We start from the raw sequence: 20,143 nt of genomic DNA, 5'->3' as shown, positions 1-20,143 counted from the left end.
CTATTTTCCTAGCACAGGGTTCAATAAGATTCTAAATGAATTTTTATGAAGCAAATCTCCTCTCTAATATATAAATCCATGTGTGGTCTGAACAAAATGAAATTCATATGTTTTTCACTCATTTACAATTAAATCATCCAAATGGATTTTTTATAAGAGCCATTTGATGTCCACAAAGCCTCCTGAGCCTCTTAAAGATGTTTTTATTTGAAGAAACATGTTGTCTCTTGCCAAGCACAAACAGAATTCAAATCCCAGAAGATTCAAGTCGAGTGTGAAACACAAAACACAAATTTGTGAGTTTTTGCACTGGGCCAAATGGATTTGCTTTTCTCCAATTAAGAAGAAGTTTTTTCTCCTGGCAGTCTGCTTTCTTTGGTCATTTTCTTTCAGATGGAAAAAAGGGCCCCATTTGTCTTTGCAGATTAATTCTAGTTACCGAAAGAGTGGTAGGTCTGAAAGAAGAAAAATTGAAAAAAATAGAATGTTATTCCCAAAGTATAAAGACAAAAGCTTGGAGAAATGTCATTTAGCCCAACATCTAGTACTTGCATTATTTTTAAACATCTACTATCTATCCTATAAAGAGATAAATTTAGAGGAGTATTACATACAGAAGACGGACTGAATGTATTTTGTTTTATATTGTGATATGGTGAGAACACTAGAACTGAAGCAATGCCATTGGGTTTTTCTCTCTGGTTCAACTGTATGACCTTGGGCAAAAACAAACAAAGCTTTTAATCTTCCTTTACCTCAGTTTGCTTATCATTTCGCCCTCTACCTGAGTAAAGAACAAATGATTTGCTTCATAATGTATAGAGTCAAATTCTGGAAAGTTTGCTGGGCCATGGACCTCTTTCAGCTTGCTCATCCCTTTCATGAGAGTATCTTGTTGGCAACAATTACACAGTGAACTGTTTGAGCATAATCATTCATTTAGAATAAACCAATAAAAAATTCAGGCCATTTTCTCTAATGGGGACAATTCATGAGGACCATAAAAAGTACACGACAAGAGATTAGTTTTGTGTCACTGACTCCCATGCAAAATAGCACATAACTAACAGAATGAATGACACAAAACTAATGAAGTAGAGAGAAGAATTAATATGATGCCTTTCCTATTTCTAAAAGTATTATAAGAAAAAAGAGTCCTAGCTTCTAATGGAGACTACTCCTGATTATCATCAGCTTATAATTTTAAGGCAATCATTGATCATGTGCAAAAGAGCTGCTGAAAATCCTACCTTCACTCAGAGCAAGAGTCTTCCTCTGACAGTGTAACTTTGTGAGGTGACAGCTGCCCATTATTCTCATTTCAGAAGAAAAAAAAGCCCGACTGAACATTCTCCAATATTTTCTGCATGCTATCTGATGTTTTACTTTTTGGTTTCACTGAAATAGATGAATATAGAGTCATCTTCTATTTTTTCCCCTATACTACTTACAATTCCATTATAGAGTTCCATTTTGAGCACCCCCCCTCCAGCTTAAAAAAAAATGTAGCTGTTCCTCTAAGTTTGACTATTGCTCCTGACAATGGCTATTTTCATACTGTTGTGATTCCAGAATAAAGTGAACATAAATAGACTTTTTTAGGATGAAACTATGTGGCTTAAGTCTCACCCATATTAAGCCTCTGATTGGCCCTTAAAGTAGAAATAATATAGAAGCTCTTAATAATGCTGTGCAGAAGACCCTGGGCTTCTTAGATTTGTTATTCTTTTTTTTTTTTTTTTTTTAAGGAAAAATTTCCAGCAGCAGTCCTTGCATTCCACCGATGACATTAAAATAAAAAAAGGACAACATTCCTTTTCCAGAGGGAGGTGGCTGAATGTTCAAGTTGACTCTGCCCTGTGAAAGAAAAGTTACTTTGACCTCTATCCCCATGTCTATTTTCACACATTTTCGGTTTCATCCAGAAAATACTTGTGTCAATGTTTTTCCTGTCTAAGGAGTGTTTATGGAATGCTGATGACTAAGCTGTCCAAGTGAGGGGTTTGGTGACTTTGTCCCCAATTGCTGCATGATTCCCTATTCCTCCAGATTTCTTTGCTAAGACTTCAGCTCACCAGTTGCCCAATATTCCATATTTTTTAGATGTCCCAATAAATCTTACTCAGTACCAGAGTCATTACAGAAGAGGCAGAATGACTCTGTCCCAGGTGGCATCTTGGGGAGGACAGATTTCTTCTTTTCCTCACTGCTATCCTACAGTACATCTTAACCCATTTCATTAAAAAATTATAATTTTGCTCGACTTGAATAGGAAACAGCTGACTTTGTTTTGTAAAGTACACTAATGAGTTAAAGTAAATATGGGGAACATTTAGCCCTGTGTATAACCTTATCTACTAACAGGAATTGTCTTCATGTAAAACACTAACTTTGCTAGCAAATTTCAAACAATGTCAAGATGGCACCTTGTTTTTATGGCAGCTAATAATCAAGCAGAGATCTTAAAAGCATAATGTGCTAGTTGGCAGAATTACAAAATACAGAGCTATTTCAATTACTGAAGTCTAAATAGATTGGGCAATTTGTTACTTTTTAGCTTCTCTCTCCTGGTCCAGGAAATAGACCAAATGAGAGCACTTTTTCAAACTTTTCATTTTATTTTTTTTGACATTTAACAGGGCAATGTGATGTTTTTGCCTCTTCTCTGGTGAAGTAAAATGAGTATTCATTCCCAGCTGCCTGCAAATTTACAAGTTAGTTCACAAGAATTACTGAGTATACATGCTAGTTGTTAACAATCTCAAATCTTCTTCTCAGCTACTCACGAGTGAAACAATCAGCCAGTGAAAGCTACTTGTTTTTTGGCTTAAAGGGTACTTCCATATACATTAAGATATAGACCAGAGTTCCATAGCTTCTAAGGTTCACACAAAACACTTTCTGTATAAGCAATGCTATGAAATAAGCAGCAAGATTGTTATCTCCATTTGTATGAAAGCTAAGGATCAGAGAGATTAAGCAAGTTGACCACTCTGGAAAAACAAGGAATCCAACCTAGTCTTTGGACTCCAAGTTCAATAACCATTCCACTATGTCATGATGATTTTTGTTAGTGTTGAGAAGCAAGACTCTGGCGAGGATGTAGAGAAAGGGAGGTAACTCTAAATCTATGAGTGGGGTGTATGGGATATTCAAGAAGTACTAGCAATGGGAGGATTTGCTGAACTTTTTTCATGGCTGTTCATATACCTTTAGTGTCTACCTGACACTTAACGCTCACCTGTGGCTCTAAGAACCTGTAGCTTACACACCATCCATACCCCAATTAAACTGTCTCAGGTGAAATCAAATTGAGGGTAACGAATGGATTTTAAACCCTTTGGTGAGTTAGGTTGGTGTCTACACTAAGCATGTGAAGACTTCCCCCAGAGGAATGGGCAGATGAGAACAATTTCTTCTAGCGGCCATGAAGACAGCTGAAGCAGGTGGTCAGACACTGAAGATGCCAAGGTCACCCACTGCATCCTGTGTCATTGTCAGTCATCTTGACTTTTGTCTTGTCACTGGACTTCAGTGACTCTGGAAGAGAGTGAGGCTGACACATTTGTGCAACTATCTCACTTAAATTTGATTCACCCATGAGTCAAGATATCACCTACAGTGTCAACAGTCCTCTTCAAAAACAAACAACAACAAAAGAAAGGAAATTTGATGACTTTTTTTTCTACTATTGAAAAAAAAGTTTGGTTATTATAAGCTTTACATGCTTTACTTATATTGAGGTTTAAACTCTGGGACACCAAAAACTGTTGGAGTTTCATGATATGTTGTGGTAGAACCATCTCAAAGAATTCCGACTCAGACCACCTCTAATCCAAGTATAGACATTTACTGAGATTGACGAATCTCAAGGAGCAGACAACTTCAGAGAAAGCAAGATGAATTTTTATAAAGTAAAGTTGAAATTACATAATAGAAATTTACATAGAATATATGAATATGATTAATATTAAAAAGGCAGAAGGAGTTTAAGAGATTAGATCATGGAGGAGGGGTCCCATCTATGGTTTGTTGGCTAAAGTTCTGATCTTGCTCCCCTCCAATTGGCTAGTTACTGTGGTCCTGTCTGGTCAAGATTATAAGATAGTTAGTTATTGTAGTCCTATCTTGGGCTAGATGGATGATTGAATACAAGAACACACCTTTTCTTGTGGGAATAGGTCTGCGGGCAGTATCTAGGTTAAGGCAGTGGCTGGGTTCCCATCACATGGACATGCCTGCTATTTCTGTGGAAATTGAGAGTTCAGGGGCACATCTGTTGTTGTAGTGAGCAGTGAGGCATATATGAAGGAGTTAGGACATTGGTGGGGTTTGGGGGTAGGTAGGTACAGTGGTCCTGTAATCAAGAATATTGAGGCTAGGGGGAGCTCTACTAGGATCTGATCACTTATATGTTGCTTACACTTATATTTGTTCTTGAATAATTCTTCTGCCTGCTCTGCCCCATGAAAGAAATGTGAGGTCCTTTAGGTAAGAGATTGATTCATTTTGTCACCTTGCCTGGTACATAGGTGCTTAAATACTTATTGGCTGAAGGTATTAAAACATTTTTTATCTAAGTACATTCAAAATAAAATCATTTTATGCATCCAGGGAGGCAATTAGGTGGCACAGTGCTAAGCCTGCAGTCAGGATGACTCCTTGTGTTCAGATCTAACCTCGGACATTTAGTAGTTATGTGATACTGGGAAAGTCACTTAACCCCTTTTTCCCTCAGTTTCTTTATCTGTCAAATGATCTGGAGAAGGAAATGGTAAACTACTCCAGTATCTTTGCCAAGAAAACCCCTAATGTGGTCATGAAGAGTCAGACACAACAGAAAACAACTAAGCAACAAAATTGCACCTACGCAATAAAGAAAGTATAATTCTGACCTGTAGATTTCATGAATCAAGTGACAGACTTATGCTCAAGGACTCCTGAAATATGAAAAATATTGCTACTTTTTCTTTCACTTCACCCTCACCTGTGTTCCTTTGAGTTTGCTGCAAAATGGAGTTACTGGCTTATCCAGCTCCTCTGTTATAGCTCAGATCTTCATCCAGTTTACTGATATGTTTCACATGTGCCAATAACTCTTATTGAGTAGCAGAACTATTAGAAACATAGGACAAAAATGACTGTCCTAAATAGTACATTAAAAAGAGGGATGTACTTGAAGTCAGAAAGATCTGAGTTCTAATCCTACTTCAAAATATTTGCTATCTGTGCAGAACGGGGAAAGAGTGGGTAGAAGGGAATTAGCCAGAGCACCCAGTAGCCCCGTGGATAGAGGGTTGGACTTGTGGCTTTGGACATTTATTAGCTGTGTGACTAAATACAAGTCACTTACCTTTATCTTCTATTTGTTTCAGTTTCCTCAAGTATAAAATGGAGTATAATAATAGCACTTAACTCCCAGGGATGTTGTGAGGATGAAATGAAATAACATTTGTAAAAAGCACATACTATGGTGCCTAGAACATAGTAGGGATTATATAAAGGCTTATTCCTGTCTCCTTCTAGACTCCATTCCCAGCATTCTATCCATTGTGCCACCTTATTGCCTAGAAAGGAAGGAAATTTTTTAATAAGATGTATTTAAATGCTATGTGAATAATGAATTTATTTTCAATATTTCAGCCCAAATATTTGGAGAAGGAAACCAAAAACATCTTTATGTGGGAATACACCTGTTTCCATGGCATTTTCATAGAAGACAAAAACAGGTATCATCACTATATATAAGCCAGTTTGGGGAAAGATAATCAACGTACTATGTGCCAGATACTGTGCTTAGTGTTGGGATACAAAAAGAGGAAAAAGACAGTCTATCCTCAAGGAGTTTATAATTTAATTGGTTCAGTTTTACAACTGGACTTAGCAAGACAGTCATGATAGATAGATATCTGTCTTATCCCTCACAATACCAAAGAATGAATGTATCCAATAAACTCTCAGTAGGTTGTGAGGATGTTTACAGGGATTAATTTTTTTTTGTCCCTATCTTATCATTTTTCTTTTTTTGTAATAATTTGTTTACAGTTTTCAACAATCACTTCCAAAAATTTTAAATTTTCTCCCTGTCACTCCCTTGCTCCCTTCCCATGACAGCATCAATCTTATATGGGTTCTACACATACATTCTTATTAGACACATTTTCATATTACTCATGTTGCATAGAAAAATAAAAATAATAGAAACTGTGAGAAAACCCAAAATAAAACAAAACATAACAAGAGAGAAAATACTCTGCTTCATTCTGTGTTCCAACTTTATAGTTCTTTCTCTGGATGTGGATGGCATTTTGCATCATGGAAATGTTTTGGGTCCTTGTGTTGCTGTAAAGGGCTAAAGTCCACCAGATACAGTCCTAGCACACTGTGGCTCTTACTATCCCATTCCCTTCACTCATCATCAGTTCATATAAATCTCTCCAAGTTTTTCTGAAGTCCGCCTGTTCATCATTTTTTATAGCACAATAGTATTCCACTACATTTATATACCACAATTTGTTCAACCATTGCCCAATTGATGGGCATTTCCTTGATTTCCAGGTCTTGGCCAACACAAAAAGAGCTGTTGTAAGTACTTTTGTATATGTCGGTCCTTTGCCCATGTTTGTGATCTCTTTGGGATACAGACCTAGAAGCAATATTGCTGAGTCGAAGTGCATGTACATTTTTATAGCCCATTGGGCTTGGTTCCAAATTGCTCTCCAGAATGGTTGGAACAGCTCAAAGCCCCACCAACAATGAATTAGTGTTCCAACTCTCCCACATCTTCTCCAACATTTATCATCTTCCTGTTTTGTCATGTTAGACAATCTGGTAAGTGTGATATGGTACCTCAGAGTTGTTTTGATTTGCTTCTCTCTATTCAATAGTGATATAGATTATTTTTTCATATGACTATAGATAGCTTTAATTTCTCCTCTGAAAACTACCTGTTCATATCCTTTGACCATTTGTCAATTTAGGAATGACTTGTATTCCTGTAAATTTGACTCAGTTCTCTATATATTTTAGAAGTGATGCCTTTATCACAGACAAGCTTTATCACAGGCATTAATTGTAAATTGTCTTTCCCAGTTTTCTGTTTCCCTCCTAATCTTGGTTGAATTAGCTTTGTTTGTGCAAAAACTTTTCAATTTAATGTAATCAAAATTATCCATTTTGCATTGTTATATTCTGTCTGTTGTTTTGTCATGAATTCCTCCATAAATCTGACAAACTATTCCTTGCTTCTCTAATTTGTTTATAGTATCAACCTTTAGCCCTGGATTGTGTACCCATTTGGACTTCATTCTGGTATATGGTGTCAGACATTGGTCTATGCCCAGTTTCCACCACACTATTTTCCAGTTTTCCCAGCAGTTTTTATCAAACAGTGAGCTCTTATACTAGAAGCTGGGGTCCACGGGTTATCAAACATTAGACTGCTATAATCATTGACTATTGTCTTGTTTACCTAACCTATTCCACTGATCTACTCTATTTCTTAGCCAATATCAGGTGGTTTTCATGATTGCTGCTTTATAATACAATTTAAGATCTGGTATGGCTAGGCTACCTTCCCTATCATTTCTTTTCATTTATTCCCTTGATGTTCTGGACCTTTTGCTCTTCCAGATGAATTTAGATATTTTTTCTAGCTCTATAACATAATTTTTGGTAGTTTGATTGATATGGCACTGGATAAGTGAATTGATTTAGGTAGAATTTTCATTTTTATTATATTAGTTCAGCCTACCCATGAGCAGCTGATGCTTTTTTGCAATTATTTAGATCTGACTTTATTTCTGCAAAAAGTTTTATAATATAGTTCCTGGGTTTGTTTTGGCAGGTAAACTCCCAAATATTTTATAGTATCTACAGTAACTTTAAATAGTATCTATCTCTTGCTATTAGACTTTGTTAGTAATACATAGAAATACAGATGATTTATGTGGGTTTATTTTGTATCCTACATTACTCATCATTTTTCCATTCTAAGTATGTATATGCATATATACAAGTACCTAGAATGCTTTAAGTTTTTTTCACATTGTACTTTCATCTACACTTGAACTGTTATTATCTATCCCTTTCTGCTTCATTAGCACTCACAGCATCTTAGTAAATGGTGAGTTAAAGGTGAACAAAAGAATTGCTAAAGGTAAACCTAGAAAATATTTGCTGCTCACTTACTTGACTTCACTTATTTACACAGTAAAGAGCCACTCATGCATGATGTCAGGGCAATTGCCTTTCTTGTTGGAAATGAAATGTTTGCCCTAATTCTCTCATAGCATAACCTAAGGGATATTTATGTTAACTTATGGGCATAGGACTTCCTTCAGTTCCTTACATGGAAACAAAAGGCAAATAGTTAAATGAAATTTAGAAATACAACATTTCACAATTTAGATTTCTCTCTTTCTCTCTGAAAACCTTTTATTATTAACCCAGTGTAAAAGACAAGTCTTTTACAATAAAGCAGTCATTCAGGGTCTGCATAATTGATTTTTCTATGTCCATGAAAATGCAGTGTGTAGTGTTAACATTTGGATTCCTTGGGATGTCCCCTCCTCCCCCCCCCCCCCCAAAAAAAAGCTTTAGGTATCATGGGACAAGTTATCAGACTTGGAGCTTGAGATACGTAAAAAATACATTCCAGACACTCTGAAATGAAATGGGACAACAGGTCACATTCCTAGAAAATTAAATAACCTCTTCCCCATGCTTAACCTAACTGGACATCACTTATTTTCACTTTCCCCTAGATAAAGAGAGATGGCTGAAATAGCAATTCACTTGAAGTTTAATAAACTTTCTTTGAAAAGAAAGTCGTTGGAGTTTGAGAGTATTGAGCAAGTCAGCACATCTATAATCAAAGTTTTTGTCTTACTGGATTCAAGTCTGAAGGACTGTAGTTTATGGAGCAGGAATATTGCAAAGTTCTGGAAGGGTGGGGCCAGAGCTGGTTGAGGGAAGAGTGAAAACCTGAACACTTTAAGAACCATGGATTATGCCATCCTGAATTCCAAGGACAGATAATAGCAGGGTGGTTGGGGGAGGGGCGCTTTGGAATTTTTAGAGATGTTCTATATGAAACAAGATAGAAATTTAAAGATATCAAATGTGTTCTTGAAACTATAAATCCACCAGAACCATTGTCCTTTAGTCCAATACCCCCGGTCAAGAAGGGAAGTGAACTGATAAAATATTTTTTTCTCCATCTAAGTGTTAGAGACTTTAAGTGTTGTACCTCGCAATGTATTTGCATTTAAAGAAGGCTTTTGAAAAAGAGAAACTTTCCCCAAGATAAGAATTAGTAGCAATGCACCTAATGGCCCTCAGCCCTGGATTAGCACAAAGAAATGAATAATTAATGGTAGAGTTTCAAGAATTGCCAATTACTAGCTGCATTACCCTGAGCAAATCACTTACCCCTCTGGGCTTCATTTTCTTTATCTGTAAAATGAAGGAATTGTGCTCAAAGGTCTCTAAATTTCCTTTCAGCTCTAAGTCTATATTCTTATGACTACTGGGAAAATATTTCCATGACTTATGGGCATAGGACTTCCTTCAGGGATAGATTATAATGAGGAATTCTAGATCTTCTATCAATATCTTACATGGTTAAATAGGTATCCTGATTCTTAAAAGGCCTCCTTGCTTTTGAGCACATCAGCAACATTTTTAGGAACAATTTAAAAAGGAAAAAAAAAGTCTTATGTTTAGCAATAATGCTGAAACTTTTCACAGTGGAAGAGCAAAGTGTCCTATAACCAGCAAAATGGAGAACAGATTTTTCCCAAATAAGAATTGTGCATAAGATTTTTATTAATTTCAGTTACATGGTCAAGTTTAAAGGACAAGCACTTTGCTAATGCTTAATCCCTAAGAGTTTACTCAGTATCCTCCCCTGACTGGCCCCCAAGCTTCAGGTATGGCTACATGAGAAACCCACAGGATCATACTTGGAATCTACACAGCAATTCACATCTTAAAGTTATAACCTCATCCAGCTCATATCCAGCCCTTTATCTCACAATTCTCTGTCAGCAAGGACTGATCCAATCAAGCCTGTGTAGATGAGGTAGATATAGGTTAGTAGTGTATTGATAATGTATTTTTGTTTATTGTTAATATAATTTTGCTTCTTAATGGGAAGATCTTCCCCATCCATTAATGGGTCTGCCCATTAAGTGGAGTTTGATTAGGGAAGATTTTTTAGGACAGCTCACACCCTTTGTTAATGAGGCATTGGTTCCCAATGGTTGTGATGCCCTCTGGCTTTCAAAAAGGAGCATGAGAAACATAAAAAAGACATTCCAGACACTCTGAAATGAAATGAGGTTTTAGTTTGGGGCCTACTCTTTGGAAGTGTTTGTTTGGCCAGAGGAGACTCTGGGCAGACACTAAGGACCCCTCCCTACTTTGAAAACCCAGATGTTGGTGATTCTTTCTCTGGTAACTATGTATGTATGTAATGGTTAGACAGTTGGATCTATTGATCTATGAGGTATGTACTGCTTATGTCAGACAGTTGGAAGCCATGTCTGTTGATTTTGATTTCTCTGCACTTTCTCTGAAGTTCAGGGTGCTGATTTTTCCCTTGTACTAAGAGAATGATACATATGCTTGATTAAAATGATTGTTGAACCCTCAAAAGTTTCCTTCTCTATGCAGATCTAAGAACCTGTGGTAGCAGGTCCTCCTGTGTATGTCAGGGTGCTTTCTGTTACAAGTAGAAAGATTGCTGTGACTACGGGGTCAGCAAAGTAACATGTCCTGTTTTCTCAGCTCAGACATCTAAGGAAAAGATAGAAATGAGCAGATTGCCAGAATATGGCAGGTTCCACCAAACCTGAAGGTAATAAGACTAGCACCAAAATGAAACTAGTTTTGTCACCCCCATATGTCACTTGAGTCAGAGAAAAAAGTCTGGTAAAAAATGAAGACCTCTTGCAGATCTAGCTCTCAGGGTATCTGCCATCAAGGGGAAGGATTCATAAAGTGAATAATATTGGAATATGTGGGGAGAAATTAAAATTTTAAGAGAGAGGAAAGCATCAAGTAACAGTTAAAAAATCTTGAGCATGAACACAAACAGGGAATGTTAAAAAGAGAAAGATCTCCACAGACGGCTATTTCTCCCCACCCCCATTAAAATTTTTAAAAAAAGAAAAAGAGACAGAAAGATAGACTCTAGAACTTTTAAAGAAACCCAAATATCTCTGAATGAATTTTACAAGACAAAGGAAAAAGAATCAATATCTGATGAGGAGACCTACATTCACTAGAAAACATGGAATCAAAGCAGTATGTTCACAATTGGTTTAAGAGAAAAATATGAAAAGTGATTGTGACCTTCACAGCTGAAAATGGGCAGAATAGGAAAAACAAAAAACCTTGAATCCATCCTGTCAAATCTCACAAAAGAAACAAAGGAGAGGACTGAATGGAATTATGAAGGACACTGTGGATGAAGAGTAGTAAAACTCAATGCTAAAAGGAACCATGATCTCTATATAAGAATGACAACTGATCTTGAAGAGGGGGTACACGGAGGCAATCTAAGGATTGCAGGTCTATCTTATTTGCTACTTGTTTCTTGTTTTCACCCTTTGATTTGTTTTGTTTTATTTTGCCTTGGGGTGGGGGAAATTTGTCAGAAGTCTAATTAGAAACTCTAGATCTACTGTAAGAATATTTATTGAGGCTAGTAGTGATGGGGGATGGGATTTGTTCTGAACCCTTACAAGAAAAAGACCATGTCTTTGAGACTTGAACAGCAGAACCCCTGACCCTATATTTCTGGCATTCACCTCAGGACCCAGCTGATCCCAGTAAATAATCCTTTTATCTGCCCTTTTATTGTGGCACTCATTGTCTGCAGTTGGCACAGCCCAGGCTACTTGCCACTCCCAGATGCCATCCAGATCTTCCCATAGTCTTTCTGTTTAAAAGTGTCAATTTTATCCTCATCAAATATGCAATTTCTTAAGACTCTGGCCCACTTGTATTGGCATCACAAATAGCACACACTCACTAGGAATCTTGCCCACCCCAACTGGTATCATAATTAACTTATTACTTGGTCTGAAAGAAGATTTGAGTGATCTAATTCTTTTAAGGAGATCCATGCCCTGTACCCTTTCATTTCGGGGTTCCCAGAACCCCTGGACTACAAATAGCAGGATTTTCAGCCTATTATCCTCTATCTCAGGAGTAGGAAATCTGAGGCCTCAAGGCCACATGTGTGATCCTTTGGCTGAATCTGCCCTTGAGGACCTAGAGGGGCACATGAGGTCATAGCTTCCCCACCCCTGGTGTAGCACAGTTTTTCAAGTCTTTTTTCTCACTCTTTTCTTCTTGTGGTGATTTAGTGTGCACTTAGTGGGGAGGAAAGAGCATAGGTAGATTGCAAACATCTCTATAGCTTTGGTCCCTTGAGAGTGTATCCGTGAAGCCACTTTTAAAAATACTTTTTCTTTTGATTTAAGAAATGCAGAGAAACAGTAGGCATGCTTGGCTGCACTGTTAGGATATCCTCTGGGACATCAGGCTATAACAGAAAGATGTTTGAAAGCAAATTAGAAAATGAATTCCAAGCACATAATAGTTCAATGTGGGTTAATGATGAAATATCAGTCTATTTCTTATGTGGATTGTCATGGACTTGACAAAATGAATTCATGCTAATAAATTAAACCTTTTAGTTTAAGAATTCTTAACCTGGGGTAGTTGAACTTGGTTGATATATATATACACACACACATATGTACATATGTATATCTATATAAAATATGTGTATGTATGTATGTATACATACATATATGTATGTATATATGCACCTATATATGTATATATACACATATATCTATGTGTATGTATATGCATATATACACACATACATATAAATATTTGATCAATGCCATTTCAATAAAATTGTTTTTTGTATTCATATATTTTAATGTATTTAAAATATTACTTTTAGAAGGGGTCCATAGGTTTTATAGCATTGCTAAGATATGTCTATGACACACAAAAATAAATGTTAAGAAATTGTACTTTAGAATTAGATGATAAAACTTTGGGTAATGATTTTTAAATCCAAATTTCCAAGGATTACAGCTAAAACTAAGTGGTTTCTGCTGAAAATTAAAGACTAAAGTAATTTTCCTACAACAAATTGGCACCAACATGAATGAAAATTTTCATGTATCAAGGGAACAGGGCACCTGTGACACTGGGGGTTTTCTCAATGACTTAGATATTTCACACATAAGTTGTCTTTCTCTGAGACATCTCAGACACTAGGGAACTGCTCTGTGAGGGACAGAAAAAGAAATTGGGGCACAGAGGGTGCTCAACTGGGTAGCTAAGTCAGTCCAAAAGTACCCTGTAGACCTCAGCCTTCACTTTCTATGTCTTGGGGCTGTTTGTCTTGAAAGCCATTCATTATTTGGTTCCTGGTAATCACAGAGGAAAGAAAAGATAAGTCTCTAGTCCAGAATCTGATGTTTGCCTACAAATCACAGCCCATAAAACCCAGATCCCTAACCCCTAAGAAAGAAATGAGGCTTGGGGAGAAATCATAGAAGTATTTTTGCTCACCCTGGGACATCCTGAATATATTCTTCTAACCAGGTGGTTCTGATCCTGGTTAGTGGTGATTGGGCAACAGACCATCAGTCAACAAGCTATTAACCCAGCACTTACTTTCATACAGGCATTGGATTAAAGTGTTCTAAGCACTAGGGATATAAAGAAAGGACAAAGCAAGAGCCTTACCCTCAAGGAGATGACATTCTAATGAAGGAGATGACATACAAACAACTATGAACATATGAGATATATGGAGTAAGAACAGATAGAAGATTCATGGGGAAGAGTCATGGAGGAAGGACTTTGGAAAGGTTTCCTGCAGAAGAGATTTGAGGTAAATCTTGAAGGAATCCAGAGAAGTCAGAAGGTCAAACTAAGGAAGAATAACATTCCAGCACAAGGGGAATAAGTAGAAGAGGTGTAGACTTTGGAGGTAGAATGGTGAAACAGGAAAAGTGCTGGTGTTGCTGGATCATGGAGTGAGTAAAGAATAAAATTTAAGAAGGCTAGAAAGATAGGAAGTGATAGTTATTGTCCTTCACTATCAAAGAGGACCAAAATGATATTGCTATGTTGAGATCAAGGTACAATGTGTCACGCTGTGGATGATCAGGCAATATGAACTCAGAAACTTCTACCACAGGTCTAGAAAGATAGGAAAGGGGTAGAGTTAGTTGTAAGGGGATTTAAATCCCAAATAGAGGCTATTGCATTTGATCCTGAGGGTAAGAGGGAACCACTGGAATTTATTGAACAAGTGGGCAGTTGGAGAGGGAATGAAAAAGATCTGAATGTGAGGAAAATCACTTTTGCAACTTGGTGCATGATGGACTAGAGTGGGGAGAGATATAAGGCAGGGGAATCAACTCGAAGCCTATATAAATAGTACAGATACATAATGATGAGAATATAAGCCCAGGCAAGAGAGTTAAGATGAGGGATTGTGGTGCAGGGTAGTGGCTGAAAGCTGCTTGCTCTAGTTATTGAGGTGCTTCCAATGATTTCAATTGTCCATGGCTTGTCATTAGAAAAGGTTACCATAATTCTTGTTTTTCTTTCTTCTCACCTACAATGATAATTTAGTGCTAAATAATACATTATATGATCAATTTAATTACCCTACTTTAAATATATCTGAGGAATACCAAGATATGTTGTTTATTAAATGATGTTAGTTTACATTTATAGACTTTCTTTATAGTTGTCTTATCACCAATCTGTCAAAACATATTTATGTCTTTCTCCCTAAATGATAACAATTAAAAACCACTTTTCCTATTTATTTTAAATACTGCTACATATAGATTAATTCATGTAGCATCTACTTATACATTAAACATAGTCCACTTAAATGTATTGCATCATACTATTTTAGAGGATAATTTTTTTTTAATAATTCATTTATTTTTAGTTTCAATATTTATTCCCATGAGATTTTGAGTTTTAAATTGTCTTCCCCCCTCTTCTTGTTGTATTTGTCCTTCATTTTCAAAGAGGACCATGACATAGGGGAAATCTTCTCCCCCCTTCCCAAGATGGAATGCAATAATTTCTCTGGAGAGAATTAAAGATGACTATGGTAAGGCCAAAACATAGAAGGAAATGTTTGATAGGGGAGTTTTTTTCAGTCAGATATCCCCTTTCTTTCCAGATTGCTCCATGGGCATGTAGAGCAAGGAAAGCATATTTTGAGTAAATAAAAACATCAACTGGCCTGGGGTCAGGTCCTAAGAAATGGGTTAAGACTCCCAAAGCCTGTCCTCTCCTTTCATCAATGTACACAATGAAAGGTTTTCCCAGATTGGGTAGGTCTAGTGATGGGGTGGTGGTCAAATTAGTTTTCAGATTCCCAAAAACTTTAGCCTGTTCTGAGTCAGTGCCCTGAGTAGGGCCATAAAGGAGTTTAACAATAAAGCCAAAATTAGGAATCCAGAGTCTACAAAATCCAGTCATGCCTAAAAACACTGGAACTTGCTTCTTACTGTCTGGACCAGGGATAGACAGGATTGTCCTTTTTCTCTCAGAGGTTAAGGAGAGAGAGGTGGGTGTGAGTTCATGGCCCAGATACCTTATGGACTGGCATGCTATCTGGACTTTGTTCAGAGACCCTATAGCCTTTAATGCCAAAGAAATTAGGGCTTCTGTGGCAGCAGCCAAAGAACCTGCCTGTGTGGGGCTACAAATAAGAATATCATGCACATACTGAATTAAGCTACTGCCTGCTAGTTTCAGGTTCCTTAAATCCCTTCCCAAAGCCTGGCCAAATAAATGAGGGCTATCTCGAAAGCTTTGGGGCAAAACTGTCTGTGTTAGCTTATATGGACTTGATTCCCCATGAAAAGTACATTCAAAAGCAAAAACATATTCTCCATTAGGCTTTTTTTGGGGGAAGGGTTGCAGTGTTGCATGGAGATGGACAAGGGACAAAGATTCTATACTTAAGGAATTTTTCAATTAAAGGTTGTAGTCCTTCCCAGGTCTCAGGCTTAATCAGATACTGGCTGAGATGGGGGAGCACTTTAGGGTCTGGGAGACTAACAGTGGCTGGGATGGCAGAAATAGCTCTCTCTGGAATTCCAGGGTCCCAAATATTTGGCCTGACTGTCTCCCACACTCTTGGGAGGTTTAACTAGAGAAAATTGACTCCCCAATTTCACCATCAAGACCCTTCCCAACAAGGGGGCAGGTTCAGAGGAGGGCATAAGGAAGGAGTGTTTAAACAACAGATTCTCAAGTAGGCTGGGGAAGGGGTATGCCTGGAGACATTCCTTAATTTCCCCTTCAATGCCTATGACCTGAGGGGTCAGGGAATGGGTAGGGCAAGAGTGACTGGTTAAAGCAGAGAATTTAGCCATGTTAAAGTGGGTAACCTTACCTTCAGCCTTCGTTTTTGCCCAGGGCTTGGTGAGAGAGGTGGAGAAAGTGGGAGCACTGCCAGCACCCAGGCTTTCCCAATGTTCCAAGTCTTGAGAAGACTGGAGGACAGAGTACTGGGGGGCGGCTCCACCACTTCTCCCACCTGAGGGACAATCTTTCCTCCAATGTCCCTTCTGGTCACATGAGCATAGTTCCACAGGCGTTGGTTCCTGGGGCTTCCTTTGGGGGGGTGCCCTGGAGGGGCACTCCTTGGACCAGTGGCCCTTCTTGTGGCAACGAAAGCAGGTTTCCCCACTGCCCCAGTAGCCAGCCTTCCTCCAAGGGGGTGCCCTGGAGGGGTGCTCCCTGGGTCTTTTCCTGGCCAAGGCAGCAGCCAAGAATTGATCATGCTCCCTGGCCCTGGTCCTTCTCCTTTGTTCTCTTTCCTCTGCTGCAACAAGGTCTCTGTTGTTAAAGACTCCAAAGGCCATCTCCTGTAACTGGGCCTGAGGTGTTTGGGGTCCCATTGACAGTTTCTGCAGTTTCCTCCTAATATCTGGGGCAGACTGATTAATAAAATACATGCTAAGGATTGCTGCCCCTTCTGTGGAATCTGGATCCAAATTTATATGCTTTTTAATAGCTTCTACTAGCCGGTTTTGAAAAAGGGCAGGGTTTTCCTTTTCTCCCTGAGTAATTTCCCTAATTTTTTGAAAATTTCCTTGTTTTTGAAATGCAGTTTTTAGGCCTTCTAATAGGCAAATTACCATAAAGTCTCTCTTTTCCCTGTCCTCACTATTTTGATAGTCCCATCTGGGGTCACTTGTGGGAACAGCAGCTGCTCCTGGGGGGTATTTTATGGGATTATTGCTAGCCATATGATCCCCAAACTTTTGGGCATGTTCCCAAATTCTCCCCTTCTCCTCAACGGTACAACAGACAGAGAAAAGAATATGCAGATCCTTCCAAGAAAGTTCAAATTGTAGGAATATGTCCCTAAAACCCTCAGTGCACCTAGTGGGGTCTTCCGAGTATCTCCCCAGTTTCTCTTTAGTCTGGGTGAGATCTGAAAGAGAGAACAGAACACGCATCCTGGTTGTCCCACTGGGTGGGGTAGGCACTTCTCTCAAGGGAAACAGCCCTGACAGCCCAGTGGGGACAGGGGCTTGTGGAGGAAGATAGGAAGTCCCACTTCTTGTGAGGGAGGGGCTGGGGAATGCCTGCTGAACTGGATTAGGCTGCAGGGCCAGGGGATCTGGCTGGCAAGGGGAAAGATCCGCTGGTACCTGAGGAAGAGTAGGGATCAAAGGAGATGCCCCAGAGAATGCCACAGGAGCGGGGCCTAAGGCCTGAGTGAATACTGCCCCAGCAAGAGGGGCTGCAGAGGGAGGCACCCCAGCAAGGCCCGTAGTTGGGGACTGAGGTAGAGTCCCCAAGAAGGGGTGGGTTACTGGCAGTGATACTGTACAGACTGCCGTGGGGGTGGGGCCTGAGGTCTGAGTGAATGTTGCCCCAGTGAGAGGGGCTGAAGAGGAAGGCACCTCAGCAAGGCCCGTGGCTGGGAACTGAGTGGGGGTTGGGAACGGAGCTAGGGGAGGAAGTGAGGCCGAGACCCTAGGAGCCATAAACAGGGGGTCATCCAAAATGTCCAGTTCACCCCCATTTCCCTTTTGTGGGACGGCTCTAGCTACAAGCATCTTACAATCTGTTCTGAGAATGAGGTCCTGAGACAGTTCCACAAAGGCCCTTACATAAAGTATTTCTATCCATTTTCCCTTTTGGAGGCAATATAATTGTAACTGTAAAAGGGTATTACATTGTAAGGTCCCAAATATGGGCCACACTTCGTTGTCCTCCAGGTGATACTGAGGCCAAAGTATGTTGCAAAAGAAAACCAACCTTTTCTTTTTAAGGTCTTTAGAGAAATTAAATTTTTTCCGATTTTGTAAAAGACAGCCCAAAGGCGAATTCCTTGGAATTGATGAATTTTGACCCTTTTTTTTTTTTTTTTTTTTTTTTGCTGTGGGGCTAGAAGTCCCCCCGCTCCTTAAAGGAGGACGTGGAAGTAAGCCTTGAGAAAAAAAAAAGAGGACAAAAATAACCAAGTTTTCCCTGATTTCCTTGTGTCCAGGAAATCCAGAGAATTGGGCACCCACTTAACTGACGTTTCTCTAACCTTCTAGCACCCAGAAAGTTCAGAGAATTGTGCTTTGGAGGGTATGCCCAGGTCCACGGCCTCAAACACAGCCACGGACCGACAACCTGAGTCTCTAACTCTCTAGCGCCCAGAAAGTTCAGAGACTGTGCGGAAAATCTGCTTCCAAGGTGCTTGGAGAGCAAGTAGGGGATTGAGAGAGGGGGAGGCTTACATACCTTCCAGTTTGAGCAGAAGAACTTGAGATTAGCAGCTTATCTGGATCAGGGAACCATAAATGATGAGGTTTTGGGGTGAAGGGGACCCCAAAATACCGACAGTCCGGGTCGTGCTCGAATGAATTCGACTCAAGCCTTCTTAAAGCCAAAGAAACAAAGTTTATTAAGGATTCGCCTAATTGGGTTGCCTCTTAAGGAGCTAAGCATTTGTAATGCTTGTATTCACAAGCGGGCCACATAGAAGCCCAGCTAGACAGTCTGAGCTGGATTGAATCTGAGCGCCTTCATGGAGGCAAGGTGGGACTTAAATACAGAAAAGAGTATAGGAGGGGTGGGGGTGGGGGGGTGTCTGGGTAGACCAGGGTGATGGGAGGAGGGATTTAGGAAGGGTCTTGAGAAGTCCAAGGAGGGAATCCAAGGAGGGTCAAAGGCTGGAAACAGCTGGAGGCTATCAGGAGATCAGACAATGGAGGGTTTGGGTGGGAAGCAGGTGGGGCAATCGAGAGATAACAGACAATGGTCACAGATTTGAGTATGAAAAGCCAGGTTCTGTGGAGAGATACAGGGAGAGCTCAATCTGAGTATGAAAAGCCAGGTTAAGTGAGGAGATTCCAGGGGAGCTCAAGAAAGTTCCCAGAGTCTGAACCCCATCAGAAGGAGGGAAGAAAATAACTGTTAACCACCTATTATATATGCCAGGCACTGTACTAATTGCTTTAGAGATATATCATTTAATTCTCACAACAACTCTGAGAGGTAGGTATTATAAGTGTCCTCACTTGACAGGTAAGGAAACTGAGACACACAAGTTAAGTGACTGGATCACATTCTCACAACTAGTAAGGGTCTGATTCTTTATTTGAACTCAGGTGTACCTGATTCCAGGGCCAGAGTTCTGCAAAAGGTGCCAAGTAATTGTAAAGAGGGAAAGACAAACCTCTGAAGAAACGTTTCAAAGTGAATTCTCTGAGGAAGGTATTGTATGTTGGGTTCCAGTGGCCAAGTGTCATATTAATACAAGGTGAATGGTGGAAGTGGTGGTGGTGGTGGTGGAGGGAGAAATTAAAGATCTTCCTCACCCATTAGTAGACCTCAATACCTTTGGGTAATTTCTATTGAGGCACTGGGTCAGAGGTGCAGCCCTTTGGCTTTGAAAAGTGTATAAATACTCTGAGGTGAGATTTTATTTGGGGGTTTACTCATTGGAAGTGTTTGTTTGGCCAGATGATACTCTGGGTAGCTGCTAAGAAGTCCCTCTCACCCCTTTGAAAATCTAGATTTTGGCATTTCTCTCTCTCTGGTAACTGTATATATG

General features: G+C 39.2%; 1 long non-coding RNA gene across 1 annotated transcript; it reads right to left on the bottom strand.

Annotated features, from left to right (window-relative positions):
- Positions 1-183: 183 nt before the first annotated feature.
- LOC140532901 (uncharacterized) lies at positions 184-19,267 on the bottom strand. Its single transcript, XR_011976730.1, has 3 exons — positions 18,829-19,267; positions 1,251-1,398; positions 184-455 (listed from the first exon to the last, which is right to left on the bottom strand). It is a non-coding gene; the product is annotated as an uncharacterized lncRNA (long non-coding RNA).
- Positions 19,268-20,143: the final 876 nt, after the last annotated feature.

Source organism: Notamacropus eugenii, chromosome 3 (assembly GCF_028372415.1).
Source record: "Notamacropus eugenii isolate mMacEug1 chromosome 3, mMacEug1.pri_v2, whole genome shotgun sequence".
NCBI classification, from domain to species: Eukaryota; Metazoa; Chordata; class Mammalia; order Diprotodontia; family Macropodidae; genus Notamacropus; species Notamacropus eugenii.
Note: the sequence above shows the minus strand (reverse complement) of the source record. Positions and strands in the feature narration are given on the sequence as shown.